Source organism: Typopeltis vanoorti, chromosome 11, assembly GCF_054136105.1.
Source record: "Typopeltis vanoorti isolate ZY-2024b chromosome 11, IOZ_Tvanoo_1.0, whole genome shotgun sequence".
Taxonomy (NCBI): Eukaryota; Metazoa; Arthropoda; class Arachnida; order Uropygi; family Thelyphonidae; genus Typopeltis; species Typopeltis vanoorti.
In genome coordinates this window covers 137876902-137897035 of record NC_143559.1, presented here as the reverse complement: position 1 = coordinate 137897035, position 20134 = coordinate 137876902, and the positions used below count along the sequence as shown (strand labels likewise).

Below are 20134 nucleotides of genomic sequence, written 5' to 3'. Positions count from 1 at the left end.
GATAGTTCCTCAAAGTTGAGACAGATTTTAGGAATAGTCTCTCATATCTATATTTGCTATGGTGATGTGGTTAAGGTGGCCTTTTTTCCACTGTATTCTGTGATGGCCAAAGCATGGTTAGGAAGTCCTGAGTGGCCATAGTTGTGGAACTGGTGTAGTTCTTGTGTTTGGCCGTTCCAATGTTGGCTGTCCTGCATGTTTGGCTAGAATTAGACTTTTTCAACTGCAAGGTGCTTGATAAGCACCTGTCAGGTCTAAGATCTGTGGCTGGCCTTTGGGGAAGTAGATAAGGGATGCCAATTTTCTATATAGTCTGTAAGTGGTGGTTACAAAGACTATCCTCAGATCTGGTCTTTGTTAATACATACAAAATTGTAATTAATGTTTTGTCTGCTTAGTAATAAATAAGTATCATTATTTATAAATACTGTTATGAACAGTCAACATATAAGCCTACCACAAGATTTTCTTACTCTGAGCTAATTTTCCAATACTAACTTACTTTAGGTTTTCAACTTTTCATGGATTAGATTAGCATTTAAAACAAAAAAGTATATATTTTTAATTTCAAGAACTGTATGCAGATTTGAAATTGATTCAATATAGATTGTATCATGACAATAAAATTAAGCTGATGTGAATGCATGTTAAGAGTGATTTTTTCTTCTTTTCTCCCTTCTACTAGTATGGTCTTGTATTGTATGAAGCTATTTTAGTATTTTCTCCTTGGTCCATATGCCAAAAATGGCAAAAATCTTCCAAAATAACATTACATTGGATTTGTCAGGCAAGTATTCTTTGTCTGTTTTATATTATTATTGTTTTTTTTTTTTATTTGATCAATTTATTTATATTTTTTAATGTTATCTCTTTATTACTTTATGTATAGAGCACACCATATCCAGCAGAATTACTACTAATAACAAACACTTTCTTCATCTGTGTTTGGTACACAAAGTTCTTGATGTACCACTCTCATAAAAAATGAATAAATAAATAAAAGTAAGTTAGAGGAATAACATCACACAGAGGCATCCTGTCATATGGCCTTAGAATACTACATAAGAGAACATGGAAGATGAATTGAGAGACCCTACTCTTGATTTTCTGTCTGATCTCATCAGAGAAGATAGCATGGTCAAGAAATGCATTGTCATATCTAATTTTTCCAGCTAAAGTTTTTCAAGTAGTATTGCATGAGAACTTCTATAAAATCTGAAGACTTATTACAGGAGATCCACACTATTCACACTGCATTTATCATATTTCTTGTACACATTCACTGACAAAGCACTTACAGCATACTCTGGCAACTCATTCCACTCATTCACCACTATAAGGTAAAATTTTGTATTTACACCTTCACTAATCATGCTTTTATTCAATTTCCAGAGATGACCCCTTGTTCTGCAACCTATAAAAGCCTTAAAAGTAAAGTAACTGAAACATTTCTCTCATATTCCCTCATGTCTGCCTATCAACCTGCTTCTACAATCTACAAACCCTTGATCTATTGTCATAGGAGCATTCAACAGACCACTTGCTCATTCTCCTCTGGAACCGCCACCGATTCTCCATCACCAAATAACTTAGATGTGACTGTTAGGCTTTGCCTTTTTTTTTTTTTTTTTTTTTGTAACTTTTGCATCAACAGCACGTTATAATGCTTCTCGTGTTGCTTCAAGTCATTCATACAGAACCAGTTCCCACTGACTGTCTGTATTCTTGCCTAACATGTTTCCTAATACATCACTCTGGAAGCTTCAATTTATTATTATTATTATTCGTGACACCTCCAAGGAGTCCAAAGACTCATCGCGAGAGGACACCTATTGTACAACTCTCCATCTCCACTACTACACAGAACCTCTACTACCAATCACCTGCATCAACGTCATCTACTGCCCACAACTACCACCACCACCACAGCCAGTATTTTTTGTCTATAAATTGCATGTGTTCTGAAGGGCCGATTTGTCTGTATGCGGGATGAAAAACCCAAATTTCTGGGAAAAAAAACCCTGCTACCTTTGTATGATATCAGCTAACTCACCTTCAATTGAAAAAGTCCATATAAATATTCCTCCTGTCACGACGAGAATTGAACTTAGGCCTTTTCTAATCAAAGGGCGAAATGTACATTCGTTCTTCCAATTGCGTTACGGAGGCGCTTAAAAATTATGTCCGCTGCATTTAGCAAGCCAAACACAAAATTGCAGTTAATGATGCCATGGTTACAATTGGCAGTGTGCATGCACAACATAGTTAGTGGGATCATTTTCTTTTAGGTCACTAAAATAAAAATTGGTGATTTTTTTCATATGTATGTGACCAGTCTGTGATTCTGTCAAATCTCAGTTTATGAAATAAATTATTTTGTTATTAGTAGTAACTGTTCAGGGTACACACTGTGCATATGTTTACACTATATTGCAAAAATTAGCATTTAGCAAGCCAAACACAACATTGCAGTTAATGATGCCATGGTTACACTTAGTAGTGAGCATGCACAACAGAGTTAGTGGGATCATTTTCCTTTAGGTCACTAAAAGTTGGTGATTTTTTTCATATGTATGTGACCAGTCTGTGATTCTCTCAAATCTTATTATTATTATTCGTGAGACCTCCAAGGAGTCCAAAGACTCATCGTGGGAGGACACCTACTGGTTTATGAAAGTTTACTTTTACTACTGGTTTACTTAGTTTATGAAAAAAATCATTTTGTTATTAGTAGTAACTGTTCAGGGTATACACTGTGCATATGTTTACACTATACACTATATTGCAAAAATTATATGGACATCCTATTTTACTAAGATATCATAAGTAATATTGAAAACCACATAGTATATTAAGGTGTAAAGATAAGATATTATACACTAAATGTATAATTGTTAATAAATGTACATTATGATATTTATGTTATGTTATGTTAATTTATTTTCATGATATTGATGACAATACAGAATGATAAGAAAATAATTACTACTTATTAAGTTATTTGCTAATTATTATAATTACGACTATTATAGCCTGTTTTTGTTAAGGAGTGTCCCTTATTTTAAATACATTAGCTATTATTACTCAAAAAAGGGTTGTATATATTTTAGGGCATTATAGGTGAATATAGAAGGCAATTATAGCAGAATAAAAGAGGTGGAAAAATTTTGTACATACCTTGTTTTGATTTCAGGATGTCTTCCAATTTCATGATCCTGCTTAAAGTTGTTTATAAAGGGGGGAAGCGTGGGGGGGGTTTGACGTGGGAAAATAAATTTGGAAACCCGAGTTATGTGTTAATAATGTATAAATAAATATATATATATATTATTGTGTTTAGGGATGCATTTTGTGGGGGGGGGGGAGTAGAGAAGGAGAAGGGTTTACTTATGTGGAAACTGGGGCAGGGGAGGGGGTTAACGGAGTGTGGACTGTTTCGGTCGACTCACCATCATCGGAACTTTTTCAGAAACCACATTCCGAGCAGTACATGAGGGAAAGGCATATACTGCCATTTTCTTGGATTTAGCGAAGGCATTTAACAGGGTGCCACATGATAAGCTGATATTTAAGTTGCAGAACTTGGGTTTGGGTGTCAGGTTGATCATCTGGATTCAGGATTGACTGTCTGATAGGTATCAGAGAGGTTGGTATGGTGGGGCAGTTTCAAGGAGGCAGAGGGTTACAAGTGGCATCCCACATGGCTCAGTACTGGGACCTATATTGTTTAACCTTTATATCAATGACATTGTCAGTGAATTGCAGGGTGATATTCAGTTGTTTGTGGATGATGTGAAGCTAGGAAAGATTATTAGTAATAGTGCAGATGTGGTGGCCCTGCAAGAGGATTTAAATAAGCTAGACATATTGGCAAATGATTGGGGGTGTCGGTTTAATGCAGCAGAATGTGAGGTCTTCAATTTTGAGACACATCAATAGGACACTTCATACTCTGTGGAGGAGCTATACTGGAGGAAGTCAGGGAGACAAGATATCTGGGATTGATGATTGTTCATCATCATCATCTTCCTTATACCCTCTTTTGCAGTGTCGAGGGTCCGTTGATCATCGGACCTCACTCCGTTTACAGGATAAGGTGGTCAGCCTTATGCCCCGGTGTATCCTCTGGCCTATAGTGTTGAGTTCTCAAGGCCAGTTTGCCTGCTTTGCGGGATGAAAAACCCCAGAATAAACTGGGGAAAAAACCCTGCTGTCCACGCCCAAGACTGGCTAACTTGGCTATGGCTGAGGAAGATCCTTCAGCTCTTCACGTCACCGACGGGAATCGAACCTAGGACACCCCTTCCCCAGGCATATGGTTGCGAAGCGCATAGCCACTAGGCTAACCGCACGGACTTTGAAACCCATTGATTATTGTTAGAAACCTTAAATTCAGGGGATATATATCAAAGGTGGTGAAAGTAACACAGAGGATTGCTGCAATAATGAGTGGGACGCTGACCTGAAGAGATAAAAGAGTTATCATTCCGTTGATCAGAGCACACTTAGACTATTGTTCTCAGATTTGGTGTCCAGGATTTGAAGGGGATAAATTAACTGTGGAGAGGGTACAGAGACAAATAACAAAGACAGTTTGTCTTTGTTACAGAGACAAATAACAAAGACAGTTTCAGGACTATACAATGTTAGTTATGAGGATCGGCTGAGAGAATGTGGACTGCAGAGTTTGGTGGACAGAAGAAGGAGAGGTGATATGATTCAGACTTTTAAACTGTTGAGAGGTGGTTACATCGTTTTTATCATTGCTTAATTTCAAGTAGGCTAGAGAGCCAGACGGTCGGTCGTATTTTCAGGGAGCTCTCGAAAGCTAAGTATAATTTTGAATGAAAATTAGAATATAGGTTAAAATCATAATGTAATATTGTCTAATTTTGGTAGTTTTGTGATTTTGGCGTGAATTCTGTTATTTAATTCAGTATTTAACGATACGTTTTATAGATTTGAATATGGCGCCAATGCGACGTAAGATAATGGCGTCCAAAAATACGACGCCATTGTTCAAAAACTATAATGTGAGCGAATTTGTCCAATGTGATGTGTGTGGAATGTATGCATTCCCGAATGAGGCTGGAGTTTGGATCGAAAGTGATAGAGGTGAGAGAATGCAGAAAGTGTAAGCAAAGTGAGGAGTTGAAGTATGTGTCAGGTTGTGAGACAGTCATGGTTGAAGAAAGCCAGAATGAGAGTGAAAATAGTGGCTTGATAGGGAATGTTGATGTACAAGATGGCAATGAGAGCACTGATCTAAGAAACAGTGAGAGCAACTATACAGAAAGAGAAAATGGTTTGAATGATAAAAAAAATGAGGAATTATTTGTTGGAAGTGAGATCGCTAGGTTGCACGCATTGATACAAAATGTGCAGCGGCAATTACAGCACCTGCAAAACTCTTTCCAGAGTGATTCGGCTAACGTAAATAAACAGAGTAAGAGTGAGAGAGTTTCTGAAATGAAGGAAAGAGTGTTGTATGGTGACTCATTAATTAGAGGAGTGATAGATGGGAGTGTAACTAAATCGTACTTGCTGGGTGCGAAATTTAAGGATGTAAGTGAGAGTATTAGAGTGCAAAAACAGAGGGTGAAAGAATTAATAATTGTGGCGGGTACGAATGAATTGAAAGGTGATAAATTTTTTATGAGAGAGGACTTGAAAGTATTGTTAAAGGTAGCGAAAGAAAAGAGTGACTGAGTTAAAATGGTGAGTCTGTTGCCATGGTATGACAGAGAGGAGTTTAGAAGGAGGGCCATAATCACAAATGACATTATGCGCAGCTTATGCAGACGGTGTGGTGTAGAATTCGTGGACGTGTGGAATGAGTTTGATGGGCAAAAGGACTTATACAAGATGGATGGCCTGCATTTGAATGGACTTGGTGTGTGGAGACTGGAAAAAAGTATTGCTGAATGAAGTGAAAATGGATGTGCAGAACCAGGGAAACTAGAACTACCAAGAAGGGGTGGGGAGTGGATATGCAAACTTCAGTGAGACAGTTGAGTGTAAAAATGCATATAATGTACCTGAGCCAGCACTTCTTCTTCTTCTGCAGCTTCTCCCACTTAAGTGGGGTCACTGTTTGTTATGAGTCTCCTCCACACCTTCCTGTCTTGGGCTGTCACCACATCCAAGTTCTTCATCTTCAAGTCCTCTTCTACCAGCTCCCTCCATCTCTTCTTTGGCTGCCCACGCTTCTGCCTTCCTTGCACATCCATCTGCATGACCCTTCTTCCCACATATTTGTCCTCCCTCCTCATCACATGACCAAACCATCTCAACCTTGCCTCCTGTATTTTCACTCCTAAGTTCGTAACTTTCACTGTTCCCCTGACATAGTCATTTCTCAGATGATCCTTTCTGGTCACACCGCACATCCACCTAAGCATTCTCATCTCTGCTACTTCCATCCTGCTAATGTTATTTTTCCTCAGGGCCACAGTTTCTATAGCATATGTCATAGCTGGCCTCACTACTGTCCTATAAATTTTGCCTTTCAGATTGATCGGCACCCTCTTATCACATAACACTCCAGCCATCTCCCTCCAGTTCCTCCAACTTGCTTGTATCCTGCATCCCACTTCCTTCTCACCTCCTCCATCTTCTTCCACTGTTGAACCTAAGTATCTAAAGTCTCTCTCCTTCCAGCTCCAGGTCTGTCTCCTGGCCACCGCCCACTGCACAACACATATACTCTGTCTTACTTCTCCTCAGTCTCATACCTCTCTCTTCCAGTACTTTTCTCCATCTTTCCAGTTTAGTTTCCGCTTCTTCTCTTGAATCTACACACAGCAAGATGTCATCTGCATACAACATTGTCCAAGGTGCATCTTCTCTCACCTCCTCTGTTACCACCTCCATCACAATATTAAACAGAAACGGACTTAATGCTGACCCTTGATGCAAGCCAACTGTTACTTGAAAACTTTCTGTCTGTCCCAAACAGGTCCGAACACTTGTCTTCACATTTCTGTACATTTCCTGCACCAACCTGACATATTTCTACAGCACCTTCTTCTCCCTCAGACACCTCCAGACTTCTTGCCTTGGCACTCTATCGTATGCTTTCTCCAGATCAATAAATACCAGATGTAGCTCCCTTTGTTTCTCTCGATATTTTTCCATCATCTGTCGTAACCCAAAGATAGCATCTGTTGTTGATCTACCAGGCATGAAGCCAAATTGTTCCTTTGCAATCTTCACCTCCTCCCTCAATCTACCATCAAGAACCCTTTCTAGGATCTTCATTGTGTGGGACATCAACTTTATTCCTCTGTAATTTTTACAGTCTTGTGCATCCCCTTTACCCTTGTAGATGGGAACAAGAGTACTCTCCCTCCATTCCTCGGGTATATTTTCCTGTTGGCAAACTTTCATGAACAGGTCCCACAGCAGGTCAATATGGACTTGGTGTGTGGAGACTGGAAAAAAGTATTGCTGAATGAAGTGAAAATGGATGTGCAGAACCAGGGAAACTAGAACTACCAAGAAGGGGTGGGGAGTGGATATGCAAACTTCAGTGAGACAGTTGAGTGTAAAAATGCATATAATGTACCTGAGCCAGCACTTCTTCTTCTTCTGCAGCTTCTCCCACTTAAGTGGGGTCACTGTTTGTTATGAGTCTCCTCCACACCTTCCTGTCTTGGGCTGTCACCACATCCAAGTTCTTCATCTTCAAGTCCTCTTCTACCAGCTCCCTCCATCTCTTCTTTGGCTGCCCACGCTTCTGCCTTCCTTGCACATCCATCTGCATGACCCTTCTTCCCACATATTTGTCCTCCCTCCTCATCACATGACCAAACCATCTCAACCTTGCCTCCTGTATTTTCACTCCTAAGTTCGTAACTTTCACTGTTCCCCCTGACATAGTCATTTCTCAGATGATCCTTTCTGGTCACACCGCACATCCACCTAAGCATTCTCATCTCTGCTACTTCCATCCTGCTAATGTTATTTTTCCTCAGGGCCACAGTTTCTATAGCATATGTCATAGCTGGCCTCACTACTGTCCTATAAATTTTGCCTTTCAGATTGATCGGCACCCTCTTATCACATAACACTCCAGCCATCTCCCTCCAGTTCCTCCAACTTGCTTGTATCCTGCATCCCACTTCCTTCTCACCTCCTCCATCTTCTTCCACTGTTGAACCTAAGTATCTAAAGTCTCTCTCCTTCCAGCTCCAGGTCTGTCTCCTGGCCACCGCCCACTGCACAACACATATACTCTGTCTTACTTCTCCTCAGTCTCATACCTCTCTCTTCCAGTACTTTTCTCCATCTTTCCAGTTTAGTTTCCGCTTCTTCTCTTGAATCTACACACAGCAAGATGTCATCTGCATACAACATTGTCCAAGGTGCATCTTCTCTCACCTCCTCTGTTACCACCTCCATCACAATATTAAACAGAAACGGACTTAATGCTGACCCTTGATGCAAGCCAACTGTTACTTGAAAACTTTCTGTCTGTCCCAAACAGGTCCGAACACTTGTCTTCACATTTCTGTACATTTCCTGCACCAACCTGACATATTTCTACAGCACCTTCTTCTCCCTCAGACACCTCCAGACTTCTTGCCTTGGCACTCTATCGTATGCTTTCTCCAGATCAATAAATACCAGATGTAGCTCCCTTTGTTTCTCTCGATATTTTTCCATCATCTGTCGTAACCCAAAGATAGCATCTGTTGTTGATCTACCAGGCATGAAGCCAAATTGTTCCTTTGCAATCTTCACCTCCTCCCTCAATCTACCATCAAGAACCCTTTCTAGGATCTTCATTGTGTGGGACATCAACTTTATTCCTCTGTAATTTTTACAGTCTTGTGCATCCCCTTTACCCTTGTAGATGGGAACAAGAGTACTCTCCCTCCATTCCTCGGGTATATTTTCCTGTTGGCAAACTTTCATGAACAGGTCCCACAGCAGGTCAATTCCCTCTTCCCCCAGTGCCTTCCATGCCTCCACTGGAATTCTGTCGGGGCCCACCGCTTTTCCATTCCTCATCCTCTTCATGGCCTCCGTCACTTCCATTCTACTGATGTTCTGCACCATCCTCTCAGAAGGCTGACCATCTCCTCTGTGAGTCCTTGCATTTTCCTCATTCAGAAGTCCCTCAAAGTATATTTTCCATCTGTTTCTTATGTCCACATCCCTCCATAATACTCTTCTTTCAGCATCTTTGATCTGCCTCACATGTAAGATGTCCTTAGCTGCTTTATTTCTACATTTTGCTAGTTGGTAAATTTTTCTCTGTCCTTCCTTTGTTTCTAATTGATCATACAGATCTTGATATGCCATGGCCTTCGCCTGTGCCACAACTCTCTTGGCTTCTTGCTTTCTCTCTTTGTACACCTCTCTGTCCTCTTCCACTCTTGACTCATCCCACTTCTGCTTTGCCTTCCTCTTAGCTGTCACTGCCACTTGTACATCATTATTCCACCACCAACCCTCCTTCTGCTCTCTAATCTTTCCAGATGTCTCAACAAGCACCTCGATTGCACAGCTCAGGATTACTGAGCCAGCACTAAGGACAAAAAATGGGAATTGGACATTTAGAATAACACATCAAGATAGGGGTGGGACAAAGGGATCACTGCATTTCATGTATACTAATGCCAGGAGTATTAGGAACAAGAAGGAAGAATTTTTGACCTTGATTGGCTCTTCCTGGCCACAGGTTATTGGCATTAGTGAAACATGGCTGATGGAAGATGATATAGTTAGTGGGATAGAATGTGTAAGTTATAGTGTGTTTAGGAGGGACAGAGAGAATAAAATGGGGGGAGGAGTGTTATTGATGATAGCTGATGAGCTGCAGCCAAGGAGAATTGAAGTTGTATTGCAGGATAGTGAAAGGAGCTCATTTGAGGCTATTTGGTGTGAGATTGAGACTGGCAGAATAAAATATACAGTTGGGTGCTGCTATAGACCAGGTGATGGAGTAGATGGTGGAGATAGTATGCATAAACAAATTGATGAAATGAGTGGAAGGAGGGTAATTATTATGGGGGATTTCAACTATGGTAACATTGATTGGAAGGAGGAGAGGACACATGTGAGAAAGGAAATGGATTTTATTCAATTATTAAGCGATAACTATCTGAGACAGCATGTAATTGAAAATACTAGGGGTGTTAGAGTGCTTGACCTGCTAATAGCATCTCACAATTTGACTGTAATGAATATGACCATGTTGCCACCTATTGGTGAGAGTGATCATACTTGACCTGGGAGGTGGCTAAAGGTGTGGAATTTTTGATTAAGGATATATGTGGTAATGATAATGACAAGGTGTATGTGGAATTACCGTGCTGGCAAGTTTGACAAGCTTAGGAGATTGCTTGGATCAGTGTCATAGCATGTACAACTGCAAGGGCTGGATGTCGATAGAGCATGGGAAGTGGTCAAGGAGCATTTACAGGAGGTTATGGCTGATTGTATACCTAGGGTCCGAATAGTAAAACAAGTAGGGGTTAAATGGATGAATAACACCATTAAGCTTGAGCTGCAAAAAAGGTATAAAGTGCAGGCCAGAAGGGTAACGAGTGTGGTAAAAACAGCAAAAGCCGATTATGAAAGGAAACTAGCTATGCAAGCAAAAGAGAATCCCAAACAGTTCTTTCAATGTGCTGCAAGCAAGAAAAAAACTGTACATTGCAAAATGATTTTAAGGAATGACGATGGCAAGAAGGTCACTGAACCAGTCGATATAGTGGAGTTACTGAGCGCGCACTTTGCAAAAGTATATCATCCAGGTGTTGACATTGAAAAAATGAAGGAACCATTAGTTTATACGGGAATTGTGATGAATGAATTGGAGGTGAATAGTCTATTACAGAACCTTAATGTGAATACATCTGTGGGATTGGATGGTATACCGGCACGGGTCTTGCATGAAGTGGCTAAGGAATTATCAGTGCCCTTGACCATGTTGTTTAATCTGAGTCTCGGGTCTGGTTTAGTCCCAAAGGCATTTGAAGAGGGGAAAATAGTTTCACTTCATAAAGGAGGATCCAAGACTATGGTGGCAAATTACCGACCGATCAGCATATCAGGAGTCATTGTCAAGGTCTTGGAGAAAGTAGTCAAGGGAAAAATACAGGAATGGATTGATGAAAATGAGATATTGTACAGGGGACAGCATGGCTTTGTGAAGGGTAGATCATGCCTTATGAAATTGCTCAAGTTTTATAACAAGGTGACAGCAGAACTGGATAAAGGAAATAGGTATACAGTGATACTGCTGGACCTGGCAAAAGCGTTTGACAGGATACCACATAGAATTCTAATCCCTAAACTACAACATATGGGAATGGATATAGGGTTGGTGAGATGGATAGGTGGGTGGTTGATGGAGAGATATCAAAGAGTAGTTTATTCAGGAGTAGAGTCCAAAAGACAGCCTGTGACTAGTGGTGTGCCACAGGGTTCTGTTCTTGTACCACTGCTGTTTAATGTGTTCATTAACGATATAGGGAAGGATCTAAGAGGAACAGTTCATTTGTTCGCTGATGATGCAAAGTTGGGTAGGGCGATAATGAATGCAGAAGATGTCAAAGTCTTGCAGGATGACTTAGATTGATTGGAGTTCTGGGCTAAGGAGAATGGATGTCAATTTAATGTGACAAAATGTAAGGTTATGCATTTTGGGGTGAAAAGATTGGCAGCAGTATACCACATTGGTGGAACTGTACTCCAAGAGATTGATGAGGCCAGGGACTTGGGAGTGTTGGTGGATAGGGAGATGAAGTTTAGGGGGACACATTGCGAAAGTAGCTAAATCAGTTCATCAACTCACTTGGTTGTTGAAAAATACCTTGACGAGCAGAGACAAGCAAGTTATTGTACCTCTGTACCGACTCCTGATAAGACCTCATCTCGACTACTGTGCCCAGATTTGGTCACCTTGGTTCCTTCTTGATGGGGAGGAGGTGGAGAGGATCCAGAGGCGAGTGACTAAGATGATAGCAGGTCTATGGAATGAACCTGCTATCATCTGAGAACAGGTTGAAGATTTGTGGGTTGCAGAAACTAGTTTATAGGCGGAAAAGGGGAGATTGAGATATTCAAATTGCTAAAAGGATTCTATAGGATTAATTCAGAAGATATTTTTGAGATCAGGACTGGTGGTGGGAGAACTAGGGAACACCTATGGAAGCTGGTCAAGAGTGTGGTAAGCAGGGGTGTTAGAGCTGGGTTCTTTACTTTTAGAGTGGTAAATGAGTGGAATAAGCTGCCAGAGTCTGTTGTGGGTGCTATAACAGCGAGCGAGTTCAAGGCAAGGTATGATAGATACTGTGAGAATGTCGAATAGTTGTGTGGACATGATGTTTAGGGTCTCCCTCGATCAGTCTATGGACTCCCTGGAGTAGCCCGAAATAATAATAATAATAATAATAATAATAATGGTTGACACTGGGGAGTTCTTTCGCTTAGTTGAGCTGGAAGGAGTGATGGCAAGGGGTCCCTGAAAGTTACGAAAGGAAACTGTGAGCAAGAGGGTGAGGAGTGGTTTCTTTGCATGGAGGGTGGTTGAACCATGGAATGCATTGCCTGATAGAGTGGTGAGAGCGAGAACGGTCAATGAGTTTAAGGGGTGGCATGATAGACTGGGTTTCCTAAGAAGGGCCACCCATGCTGAGTCTCTTGATTCCATGGAGGCCTGAATAATAATAATAATAATTTAAACACGGTCTTTGGAGAAACAGCCAGTGTCAAGTGGAAAAAGGGGTGATGCTGCAGGGTTGTATACTGTTGCCTATATTTCTAATATATAAAAGGTTTTTATAAGATTGATGCAGGGGAAATGTTTCAGCTGTGTGATAGTGATGGAAGACCAGGAGTTTATCCCTGGAAATTAAGGAAAACTGTGGTTAACAAGGTTGTGAGAACAAGGTTTCTTGCCTGGAGGGTGGTGAATGAGTGGAATGCATTGCCTGAGTTCACTGACGAAGAACTCACAACTGAATGTATTCAGTTGTGAGTTCTTCATCTGTAAATGAATTCAAGAACAGATATGATATATTATTATTATTATTATTATTATTATTATTACCCCAAGACCTCATGGAGTCAAAGACTCATCTGGGAGGTTCTTTTATCACACACACACACACATCTCATCATACCGTATCTTAAACACACTCAAACTCCTTGCAGACACTCTCAGGCAAGGCATTCCAATCATTCACTACTCTGCATGAAAAAAAACCTGCCTCTCACTCCTCTACTCACACTCTCTTTATAGGGATGACCTCTGGTTCTCCTCTGATCTCCCACTATTCTCTGTAGAACTTCTCCACCATTCATCCTATAACAACCTCTTACCATCCACATTAACTGGTCTATAACAACATCCCACCAAGTATTTGATTCCATTCACTCTATCTCACACCACACTACCTCAAAACCACTGGCACTATTTCCGTCTTGCATCTCTACTTTGTACAGACATAACTCTTTCTCTATCATCAGTAGCACTCCCCCTCCTTTTTTACCCCTTCTATCCTCACGAAACACATCATACCCTTCCATCTCTATTCCTGTCAGGATGTCATCCTTTTCTAACCATGTCTCACTTATTCTGACAATTTTTGGGTGATCAGATGCAATTGGTGCAACCATTTCATCTGCCTTGTTTCTTATACTTCTAGCATTTGTATACAAACAGCTGATTTCTGGATCTACAGCTAGTTCCACTGATACCACTCATTCGATGTGATCTCTCCATGCTTGACTGGGCCATTTCCCTTTCTGCTTCTTCATTTTAGAACTCTTTTCAATTCCAACTGTTTCCTCTTGATCCCTGGTCATCCCATTCCTTTCCTGCCTACACATGTTCTCACCTCCTCTTGGAACATCCACCTTTCTCACACACTGCGTAACCCTGTTCACCCTGAGCCTCCCAGTTTCCCTGCTCCTATTGCACATTCATTCTCTCATTTTCTATACTCATACCACTCACTTCCCCATTCATATCCACTTCTTCAATCTCTCCTGTCTTACTCTCCTGCTCTTTCACATCACTCCCCTCTCAATCTGATTCATTCTTTCTATTCACTTCTCTACCTTCCAGCAGCAGTCTCTCCAAGCAACTCAAACTATAACCACTCAAATGCAGTCCATCGCTCCCATACAGCTCGCTTCGTCCCTCAAACTCATTCCACATGTTAACAAACTGTATTCCCATCTCCTCACACATTTCAGCCAGCATATCATTCATAATCCTTGATTGATCCCAGAAACTTCAAAATCAAAGATTAAAACATATGTGGTAATGATATATAAAATGATAATTTTGGTTGTTTGCATGGCAACATCTTGCTATTGTTATTAATTACAAATGTTGTATTTTTTAATTTTTATTATTAATTAAATTAATATTGATTTATTAATATTTATATTAATAAAAGTGTTTATTAATTAATAATAAATACAAATATTGCTATTAAAATATTGTCAAATACTTACAGGTCCTGGCATTAACTCTGGGTATGGCAGGTTTTGGTGTTATATACTATAATAAGATTCTCAATAGTAAGGAACATTTTATATCATGGCATGGGAAACTAGGCCTGGCAACAGTCTTGATATCATGTGTTCAAAGCTGTGGAGGATTTTTTGCCAAGTACCCTAATTTGTTAAAAAAATTTCAGCGTCCTTTAACTATCAAGAGCATACATGCATTTATTTCATATATCACTGTAAGTTTTGCTGCTGCAGCTCTAATTACTGGAATGAATTCCAACTGGTTTTTAACTAAAATGGAAAATTATTCTTCTCTGTGGAAAATCATAATGATCACTCCATTAATTTACATGGGAACAGTGGTGATTCAAGTTTATAGATCATATGCACCTAGAATTCAGAAAAAGTGAATCAGTTTGTAAGTACTCCATTGTAATCAGTTTGTTAGTACTTCATTGTATGTGCATATAATAAAAATGTATTTCATTTGTTATCATAATGTTATAAAAATATGACGTGAAATAAGTTTTACTATGAAGCTTCAGAGTAAAAATTACAAATAATTATTTTCTTGGTTGCAAAAGAAATGCACATTCCATTGCATTTCATGAATAATGGCTTAGATATGAGAGAATATTATTATATTCTTAAAATAAATTTTATCAATTTATTTTAAGAGATAAAAGAATTGTCATTCCATTTTATAAAGCTCTAATCAAACAACACTTGGACTATTGTTCTCAAATTTGGTCCCCAGGATTTGAAGGGATAATTTAACAGTGGAAAGGGTATAGAGGCAGATAACAAAGATAGTTTCAGGACTGTACAATGTTAAATATGAGAATCAGCTGAGGGAATGGGACTGCAGAGTTTGGTAGATATAAGAAGGAAAGGTGATGTGATTGAGACTTTTAAACTGGTGAGAGGTAGTTACACTTTGGCACTGGAGAGTTCTTTTGCTTGGTGGAACAGGAGGAAGAAGCGAGGACAAGGGGCCATCCCTGGAAGTTATGAAAGGAAGCTGTCAGCAAGAGGGTAAGGAGTGGATTCTTTGCATGGAGGGTAGTTGAACCATGGAATGCATTGCCTAATACAGTGGTGAGAGCATGAATGGTCAATGAGTTCAAGGAGTAGTATGATAGACTTTGTGTTTTCTAGGAAGGACCTCCCACGATGAGTCTTTTGACTCATGTAGGCCTGATCATAATAATAATAAATAGTTTACAACATCTAGAAGTTATCCCATAAGTAATGTCATTTTTAAAAGTAAACATATAACAATAAGAATTTATTATCCCTCATTTGTTATGATGTTCTGGCACCTTTCTACTAGCATTTCCAATCCATGCTTATAAAATTTCTTTCATTAAAGAAAAGAATGCAAGTGGGGCATTTTCATGATTCCATGTGTTCAGTGGCAAAGAGATTTGCCTTTCTGAAACCAAAATAAGTGGATAACAGATAACAAACTACAATATTAATACAAAATTAATGATGGAAAATCTCACTTAAAAAAGATTTTTTTAATAGTAATATTTTTGCCTGTGTGTCACGGGCATCTTCAGTGCATATTAAGCTCAAATTAAACAATTACTGACAATTCCAAAAAGCGCCACCTAAGTAGCTAGTGTAAGATAACTAAAAAGGTCAATAAAATTTCCTAACAAAAAAAACAAAAAAACTATACAATAAAATGTTAGGAAAGATTAGCTGATTTGTAAAGTACTATCTCCCATAAAGGGAATAGACACTCTTGTCTTTTTCCAATGAACTCTATGTCTGGTTAAGATAGCATGTTCTGTAAGTCCAGAATGTTCAGGTTTAAGGTACTGAATATAAGACTGGTGTTCTTCTAGTTGAATAGAGGCAGATCTTCCTGTTTGTCCGAAATAAGATAATCCACAAGAGCAAGGAATCTGGTAGACACCTGGATAATTAGGAAGCTTGTCCTTAGGAGAAGTGAGAAAGGTGGAGATTTTTCTGACCGGTCAAAAGGCAACAAAAATATTCAGTAGTTTTAAAACTTTTGCTATACATTCACTAATGCCGTGTACATAAGGGATAGGAATGTGCATTATTTCTTCTGTATTTGAAGAGGAAGACATTTTAAAACTACTCAAAGCTCTTTTGATGAAGGAATTCTTATATCCATTAGATAAAAAAAGGGTAAATAATATATTGCAATTCTTTCTGTAATAGTTCATCTGAAGAACAAAAGGAGTGGGCCCAATGAACCAGTGTTTTAATAGTTCCTGCCTTTTGACTGGGATTGTGATGAGATTGGATATAATGGCCAGTATGAGTCTTCTTTCTATAGAATGAGAAATGTAGGTTAATGGTTGGTGAAGAATTAGAAGATCTGAAAAGGCTAACTGCTTATTTGATTCTATTTCAAGGGTAAACTGGATTCTTGGATGAAGTGAATTTAACTTAGTGAGAAACTGTTGAAGTTCATCAGAAGAGCCATTCCAAATAGCAAAAATGAGTAGGTCTGGGAGAAATGTTGTCAAAGATATGTGTCGCGAGGTTCAGAAGGTGAATTGGATTGGATGAAGCAAGAAATGAAATGGATGCGGAATGAAATTAAGAGAATGCAGGTCAAAACTATTAAAATAAATCATGATGGCATGAAAGAGTTAACAAAAGATGAGCGAGTGGCATTGTATGGTGACTCCATTATTAAAGGTGTGCTAGAGGATAAAATGCACAAGGTATGTTTTCCAGGCGGTAAAATGAGTAGAGTGATTGAGGCATTGAATATGAGGCGGGAACGAGCAAAAGAGTTAATTGTATTAATTGGTACGAATGATTTGAGAGAGAACAAGGAGCATGTCAGAATGAATGTCAGGAGACTGCTTGGAAAGATAAAGGAGAATAGTGTGACAGGAAGGGTGGTCAGTGTGTTGCCTAGGTATGATTGTGGTGAAATGAGGCGGAGAGCAAGGATTATGAATGATATTCTGGCTGAAATGTGTGAGGAGATGGGAGTACAGTTTGTTAATGTGTGGAATGAGTTTGAGGGACGAAGTGAGCTGTATGGGAGCGATGGACTGCATTTGAGTGGTTATGGTGTGAGTCGCTTGGAGAGACTGCTGCTGGAAGGTAGAGAAGTGAATAGAGAGAATGAATCAGATCGAGAGGGGAGTGATGTGGAAGAGCAGGAGAGTAAGACAGGAGAGATTGAAGGAGTGGAAATGAATGTGGAAGTGAGTGGTATGAGTATAGATAATGAGAGAATGGGTGTGCAAGAGGAACAGGGAAACGGGGAGGCTCAGGGTGGACAGGGATACACAGCGTGAGAAAGGTGGATGCTCCAAGAGGAGGTGAGAGAATGTGTAGGCAGGAAAGTAATGGCATGATCAGGGATCAAAAGGAAACAGATGGAATTGCAAAGGGTTCTAAAATGAAGAAGCAGAAAGGGAAATGGCCCCAGTCCAGCATGGAGAGATCACATCGAGTGAGTGGTATCAGTGGAACTAGCTGTAGATCCAGAAATGAGTTGTTGTGTTTGTATACCAATGCTAGAAGTATAAGAAACAAGGCGGATGAAATGGTTGCACTAATTGCGTCTGTGCACCCAGAGATTGTCGGAATAAGTGAGACATGGTTAGATGAGGATGACATCCTGACAGGAATAGAGATGGAAAGGTATGATGTGTTTCGTGAGGATAGAAGGGGTAAAAAGGGAGGGGGAGTGCTATTGATGATAGAGAAAGAGTTATGTCCATACAAGGTAGAGATGGAAGGGGGAAATGGGGCCAGTGGTTTTGAGGCAGTATGGTGTGAGATAGAGGTGAATAGATTCAAATACTTGGTGGGATGTTGTTATAGACCTGGTAATGTGGATGGTGGTGATAGTGAAATGTATAGTCAAATAAGCCAAGCAAATAAGAAAAGGATGATCATTATGGGTGATTTTAATTATGGCAATATAGATTGGAATGAAGAGATAGCAACTGGAAGTAAAGAAAATGAGTTTCTTGAGTTTTTGAGGGATAACTACCTCAGACAGTATGTAACAGAGGGCACAAGAGGATTAAGGGTCTTGGATTTGGTCATCTCATCGGAGGATGTAATTATCAATGAGGTATCAAATCATCCACCAATTGGCGAAAGTGACCATGAGGTGATTACTTGGGTGGTTGCCAGCAGTGCAAGGACCCCTGTGAAAAAAGGGTATATGTGGAACTACAAGGGGGGTGATTATGAAGAGCTCAGGAGACAGCTTGCAGGTGTAGCATGGAATGAGGAGTTAGCTGGAAAAGAGATCAATGCAGCTTGGGGGATTTTCAAAAAATATTTAGTGGATGCAATGTCTAAATGTATACCACGGGTGAGAAGGTTAAATAAGTTAGGTGTGAGATGGATGAATAAAGAGATTAAGCATGCAATACAGAGAAAAAGGGCATTGTGGAGGCAGCATAAGAGAAGTGGAAGTAACCAATTTCATGAGTTCTACAAAGACCAGGCAAGGAGAGTGACTTGGTTGGTGAGAGTAGCTAAAGAGAGGTATGAACAGCAGTTAGCTAATGAAGCTAAAAAGAATCCTAGGGAGTTCTTTCGATATGTAGCCAGCAAAAGAAAGAATGATTATGGAAGGATGACATTGATTGGAGGAAATGGTATAAAGACAGCTGTTGCAGAATGTGTGGTGGAGATACTTAATGAGCAGTTCATAAAGATCTTTCAATCTTGTGAATGTGACTTCATGGAGAGATTAAGAGCAGTTGATGATGGGGAGGAGAGACTGACTGTAAGTGAGCAAGAGGTGTTTGGGGAGTTGAGTAAACTAGATGTAAATAAGGCTGTGGGACTTGATAATATATCACCGCGTATTCTGAAGGAATGTGCCAGAGAGTTGACACCTGCCTTGACATATTTTTTTAATACGAGTCTTGCACTTGGTCAAGTCCCTAAAGAGTGGAAGGAGGGCAAGATTGTACCACTTCATAAAGGAGGTGATCGAACTCAAGCATCAAACTATAGGCCTATCTGTGTGTCAGGTGTTGTGGTTAAGTTGTTGGAGAAGCTTGTGAGAACTAGGATCCAGAGTTGGGTTGACAACAATGGTATAATCTTTGATGGACAGCATGGATTTGCTAAAGGGAGGTCGTGTTTTAGTAATCTACTTACTTATTACAATAAAGTGACTGCTTCCTTGGACAGAGGAGAAGGATACACAGTAATATACTTGGATTTCGCAAAAGCTTTTGATAGAGTGCCTCATGATAAGTTGACAGTCAAACTAGAGCAGATGGGGTTGGATATTAGATTAGTGCATTGGATTGGAGACTGGCTATCTGATAGGTATCAACAAGTTGTGTATGGGGGTGCAATATCCAGGAAAAGGAAAGTCACTAGTGGAGTGCCTCAGGGATCTGTTTTAGGGCCATTACTATTTAACTTGTATATTAATGATATTGGCGAAGATTTGGATGGAGATATTCAGTTGTTTGCAGATGATGCAAAGTTGGGACGAACCATAAAGAGTAGTGAAGATGTTGTGGCCTTGCAAGAAGACTTGAATAAATTGAGTGATTGGGCAAGCAAATGGGGATGTGAGTTCAATGTTGCAAAATGTAAGGTTTTAAAATTTGGAAAACAAAGATGGGATGCAGAATTTATGCTTGGTGAAAATATATTGTTGGAAGTAGAG

The 20134-nt window shown here is 39.7% G+C and overlaps 1 long non-coding RNA gene across 1 annotated transcript; it reads left to right on the top strand.

Annotated features, from left to right (window-relative positions):
* The first annotated feature begins 691 nt into the window (after positions 1 to 691).
* Positions 692 to 14970, top strand: LOC150102104 (uncharacterized). Its single transcript, XR_016549087.1, has 2 exons — positions 692 to 787; positions 14484 to 14970. It is a non-coding gene; the product is annotated as an uncharacterized LOC150102104 (long non-coding RNA).
* The last annotated feature ends 5164 nt before the right edge of the window (positions 14971 to 20134 follow it).